The 6,342-nt window shown below is 33.5% G+C and overlaps 1 long non-coding RNA gene across 1 annotated transcript; it reads right to left on the reverse strand.

The window, feature by feature from the left end:
* Nucleotides 1-391: 391 nt before the first annotated feature.
* LOC149655926 (uncharacterized) lies at nt 392-723 on the reverse strand. The gene is made up of 3 exons (XR_016370310.1): nt 708-723; nt 475-620; nt 392-410 (listed from the first exon to the last, which is right to left on the reverse strand). It is a non-coding gene; the product is annotated as an uncharacterized LOC149655926 (long non-coding RNA).
* Between the last annotated feature and the right edge of the window lie 5,619 nt (nt 724-6,342).

Genomic DNA, 6,342 nt, shown 5'->3' on the forward strand with positions numbered 1-6,342 from the left:
TTGAGATCATCACATTCTCCTTCATTGCTATAAGTGTTTGCGGAGGTTTAGGAAAATTTCTAACAAATTAATTAATTAAACAACATTCCAAAAAATATTACTCTAGATTTTCAAGTTCGTCTCCCAATGCCTTTTGCTCTAGTTCATCAGCGTCTCTTTCCATTTCATCTCCATCTTCCTCCCTGAATTAAGGTTGCCCAAATTGGAAAGAACCAAGACTGTAGGATTGTTTTAAGTTTAACACAAATGTAAAGGGCATGTTTACTTTTCAAGCTCTTCCTCCTCTTCCATTTACACTTCAAATAAAGTACGTTTTGCCCGTTTTGTTGGAGTTCTTTTAACAGGCGTACTAGCCAATGGTGACTCCATAGCCAAACCTAGCCTCTTATAAGTAGGAGTCTCTGGTTTATCTGCAAATTAAAGAAAAAATAAACTCCTGGGCTTAGTTAGGTGAATAAAGCATTGAACATCTACCTTTTGGTGTCACACGCCGATAATGTCTTTGAGGAGGAAACCCTGGAGATGTCATCATCTCAAATGTGGTAATGGGGTCAGTTTGAGTAATTTTCTCAGTGGTATCAAACACACTTTGGGTCCATTTATGACACATTTCCCCCTGGCTTGTTTTCAATAAACATATAAATATATATTAGCTAACAGCATAATAATTACTGTGAAAAAGAGGGTTGGGGGCCTCAAAAACTTACTGCAGTTTGTCAAGTAGGAATGTCACAAATTTATCATTTTGTGATCCTATTCCCATACCCCACCGATTCTTCTCCGTTGTCCATCTTTCAAAAACTGCTTTACTAAGCTTAATTCTATGGATAGGTTCTGCAAAACATAATGGATTTCTAATTTGTCAGACAGTAATTGGTTTAGTTAAATTTTTTACCTTTAGTCGCCATAGTATCTTTACTTATAAATGAATTTCCAAAGCCAAAATTTGAAAGTTTCCTAAGCTTTGGTCAAAACAAACGTTTCACTCACTGTGATATTTTCCTAAACTACAAAACATTTTCTAATATTTCAGTTACTAGTACTATTAATTCTTAAATTATGTTATGAAAATTATAATAAATGTAACAAAAAATTATAAAAACAGCAACAAATTCGTGTCAACTTTATATTCAAATCGTAACGAACTAGTCTAGTACAGCTCTCTACGACAGCAAAGTTAGAATGAATTTCAAACTTAGAAAACCGTTGCGAAAACCGGATGAAACCGAATCCTGAAAGAAAAAGACGCGACAATATACCCTAAACGGACGCCCTACGCGCGGGTTCTAGCAAGCCATGATTGATATTGTATTGGACAGTCCAGAATAGGGTCTTTGTATGACGTCATATAATTCAGCCAATCGTGGGGTATGGACTTTTTTGGAAATCCTATACAACACTGTCTTCTCCTGGCGCCATCTAGCGTTCCAGATCGGTAATAAACGGCGCCGACGTAACCTTTAAGCCCCGTTACTTGTCCATCTCGTAGCGTCGTATTTTTTAAGTTTAGATTTTAAAATGAGTGCTTTGTTTTCTTAAATATTATTTAATTGTATAAAATTTGAATATTATAATTGCGTAAAACGTCCGTATTCGTATGAATTCAATGTGTTTCGTTGATGGGACGCGCCTTGGATTTGAATTTCGTTCCCTCGAATCTACCCCCTTTAACCGACCGGAGGCTTTTTCTTTATCGCCGTCTGTTTTCGGTCGCTCGTTCAGCCCCTAAAACAGCTGTAGTGAGAAATGTTATTTACTAAAAATGTATGCGCTCAGTGTGTTGTTGTGTTTTAATGCTTCTAATCGTGGTGGCGTCGAGGTTTACGAATCCAACGTGTGTTGCGAAATGAAAATCAAGGGTGGATACTATATGATTATGATCTATGCTTTAAAAGGAATTTGACGGCGACATGCAGTCAAGCAAAACGGTATTAGGCCTTGCCAAAACTTGACTGAGCTACAGCGCCTTCGTCAGATTATGATTATCACATATCAATGATATAATAAATTCACCCTCGGATATCCTGTGACGAGGAGATGGTTTTAAAGTTACTAACACTCGATTTTGGAGGTAGATATTTTCTTGTGACACTTGAAGTAACGATTTAATCTTATAAACAGACTACCATCATAAGCCCATATCGTAAATTAACCGATGTTGATATCAAAGCTTAATTGAAATACCAATACCTATTTTTTTAACTCCATGAATCTTAAATATCAACATAAAAAATTATCTACTGAAAGAGATATCTACTTATATTCCATTCAAATTTCTCGCAACATTTCAAATTAACGAATAGAAATGTGCAAATGAAGTTCAAACCGATTAATTGGGCAAATTGCTATATTGGTCACTGTTACCGATCACAGATAGATTTGCGTCCTTCAGTAGTGTTTATTATGCTTGTGAAATGGTAAGCGAAATCTGTGATTGAAGTTTAAAATACGCATGGGCAAAAAGTGCTTTAGTCATATCAACTAGATTACCGAATATCTAAATTTGACTAAAATTAACAAAATATTCTATTCATGGTTAAAAATCTTGTTTGAAGCAGCAAGCCATCTAATCCTTATTTACCTTCTTTTGAAAAAAATAATAGGTTGATACCTCTTTCAGTAGATTATTCATTGATATTTCAGTTTCATTGAGTTCAAAAAAAATTAGTTCCACCATTGGCTAATTTTCAATATTGACCAATCGATAATCACAAATTTTAATAACTAAATCACAAAAACCGGTTCAAAACCATATTATTTTTGAAACGATTAAATTATAATTTTAAACATATATACTAGTTAATTCCTCGTAGGTAATTAGTTTATTGCCTTAGTGAAATTAATGCTGAATATTACATACACAAAGTAAATAAGAAATTAACTTCTAAAATTTAAATGTAAAGTGTGTGCATTATTTCCCAATTAATAAAAGATATCCACCTATTTTCATTCAAATTAATTTCTAATTTGTGGATAATGGATAGAAAATGTCGAGCTCTAATTGCGATATAGCTAAAATCAATCCCACTGGCTATTTATAATACAATATAACCTTTGCCCTATGTTTACTGTTTTGAATTTTATTTGTAAAATTTAAAACATAAAATAGTATTACAATTTTTTTAATTAAATAGTTATTAATAAATTTCAATAAAATAAATTCTGGTTAAATACATAACACTACTTTTTATTAATTTTCTGAAATTATCAGAGCTAAATATCAAAGACACATATTTAATTGCTCTCATTTCGACACAACTGCAACCGTATAGATTTATTCATTTAATAACATTTCTCATTTCTAATTATTTAAATTCAAAGGGCTGTATTAACTTTTAAAGGTGAAAACCCAGCTGACTGAGAAGTAAAGAAATACCAGGCTGCCAGGCTGTCTCTAACACAACAGAGTTGGCCATTCTCGCTTATGAGAAATGAATCCTTGTCATATGCATCTCTGGACTTTAGGAGCTTCAGGAGTCAGACTCCCAACTGAAGCAGGGTGGGAAATAGGGATTTTTTTTAAAACTAGACATTGGGCCAGCGACCCTCCCCCTGCCCTGGAATAAATGAACTGGTCCATGACCATTGACCAGGGCGCGGCGTCTGCTAAACTAAAGAAGTGGGTAATTAAAATAGTTGAGATAATGTCTGGACCCTGGTTACCCTAGAATTTCCTTAGTGGTCCTGTGGACCACTGCTCCCCCTCCGATTTAATTTTTAAACTGGTCATTTTCCCTGTGCCACCGCCTGATTTACAACGCTAAACTGAAGATTTCTTTTGACCGGACCATAGCCTACTCGATCACGCGCAACACGTCGCAAGCTGATAGATTTTTAATTTTAAATATTGTATTATAAATAGCCAGTGGGATTGATTTTAGCTATATCGCAATTAGAGCTAGACATTTTCTATCCATTATCCACAAATTAGAAATTAATTTGAATGAAAATAGGTGGATATCTTTTATTAATTGGGAAATAATGCACACACTTTACATTTAAATTTTAGAAGTTAATTTCTTATTTACTTTGTGTATGTAATATTCAGCATTAATTTCACTAAGGCAATAAACTAATTACCTGCGAGGAATTAACTAGTATATATGTTTAAAATTATAATTTAATCGTTTCAAAAATAATATGGTTTTGAACCGGTTTTTGTGATTTAGTTATTAAAATTTGTGATTATCGATTGGTCAATATTGAAAATTAACCAATGGTGGAACTAATTTTTTTTGAACTCAATGAAACTGAAATATCAATGAATAATCTACTGAAAGAGGTATCTACCTATTATTTTTTTCAAAAGAAGGTAAATAAGGATTAGATGGCTTGCTGCTTCAAACAAGATTTTTAACCATGAATAGAATATTTTGTTAATTTTAGTCAAATTTAGATATTCGGTAATCGAGTTGATATGAATAAAGCCGTTTTTGCTCATGTCTATTTTAAACTTTAATCACAGATTTCGCTTACCATTTCACAAGCATAATAAACACTACTGAAGGGCGCAAATCTATCTGTGATCGGTAATGGTGACCAATATAGCAATTTGCCCAATTAATCGGTTTGAACTTCATTTGCACATTTCTATTCGTTAATTTGAAATGTTGCGAGAAATTTGAATGGAATATAAGTAGTTATCTCTTTCAGAAGATAATTTTTGATGTTGATATTTAAGATTCATTAAGTTAAAAAAATTGGTATTGGTATTTCAAGTAAGCTTAGATATCAACATCGGTGAATTTACGATATGGGCTTATGATGTTAGTCTGTTTATAAGATTAAGTCGTTACTTTAAGTGTCACTAGACAGTATCTACCTCGAAAATCGAGAGTTAGTAACTTTATAACCATCTCCTAGTCACAGGATATCCGAGGGTCAATTTCTTATATCATTGACTGACGAAGGCTCACAATAGCTTAGTCAACTTTTGGCAAGGCCTAATACCGTTTTTGCATGACTGTCGCCGTCAAATTCCTTTTAAAGCATAGATCATTAGATCATATAGTATCCACCCTTGATTTTCATTACGCACCACACGTTGGATTCGTAAACCTCGACGTGCACCCCGATTAGAAGCATTAAAATGCAAAAACAACACACTGACCGCATACATTTTTGGTAAATAACAGAGTCACTACAGCTGTTTTCGCTCGGGGCTGAACGAGCGACCGAGAGGGCGTAAAAGAGCCTCCGGCGGCCGGTCTCTTAAAGGGCCCAAGGGGGTAGTTTCGAGGGAACGAAATTCAAATGCAAGGCGCGTCCCTTCAACAAAAAACATTGAATTCGTTAATACGGACGTTTTAGGCAATTATAATATTGAAATTTTATACAATTAAGTAATATTTAAGAAAACAAAGCACTACTTTCAAAGTCTAAACTTTAAAAATACGACGATACGAGAAGGCGAAGTAACAACAAGAGGTAAACATTTTTTTAAACGGCAAAAATTAACGGTAAGCCAAGGCTTAGCGCAATTTCAACGCCTTAAAAAAAGTGCCAAGTTTACAAATAGATTGTGGGACAATAAAAAGGTGGAAAATTATGAAATTAGGCTTATATTAAAGCTTGAAACCTACTTTATATTATATTTAAAATCCATCCATGAGCAAATCCTCAAAAAATATGAAAATGGCAACGAAAAAGGACCCACTCTCTAATTTTTTTCCCCTTAAAAAAAATGGCGGCCACAAACGGGGTAATTTGTCACGGCGGCAATATTAAAGCAGTCTTATCTAACTATTGATAGGCCATTTCAACCAAAAGGCATTAAGAAAAAACAATCGGATTATTATGACGCAACTATACTTAAAAAAGGCCAATATTGGTCGCGCTGATATTTACCAATAAAACAGCGTATCCATGCTAAAATATCGCAGATTGGGGTAGTTTTTAAAATTTAAAATTAAACATACTTAAAATTAATTTTTCTCAAAAACCTTAAAAATGGTCCTAGAAAAAGGTTTAAATTTTGATATAAAACTGTTCCCAAACGTAACAAACGAATATTTCATGTCAAAAAGGTGGCCACAAAATGGCTAAATTTGAAAAAAACTCCATGTTATTTCTATGGGAAAATTTAACTTTTTCACCAAAAACACTGACAAATTTATGCAAATGAAAACCACCCTTAGCAACTTTATTTTTTATACAATAAACTAATGGGTGGATCTTCTTGAAATTTTAACCACATATTGAGGGCCCGAATTGTAGTTCTGTGCAATTTTTTCAAAGCAGTTAATACGATACAAAAAAAAGTTATAACTAATCAAAAAACCATCCTTATACATTAAAGTCGGTATGAAGTCTTATCTAAGAGAGCTATCGCTCTCCTAGAAT

This window comes from Phalangium opilio, unplaced genomic scaffold (genome assembly GCF_054372755.1).
Source record: "Phalangium opilio isolate 3A_F unplaced genomic scaffold, DU_Popi_V2 ptg000078l_1, whole genome shotgun sequence".
Classification (NCBI taxonomy): Eukaryota; Metazoa; Arthropoda; class Arachnida; order Opiliones; family Phalangiidae; genus Phalangium; species Phalangium opilio.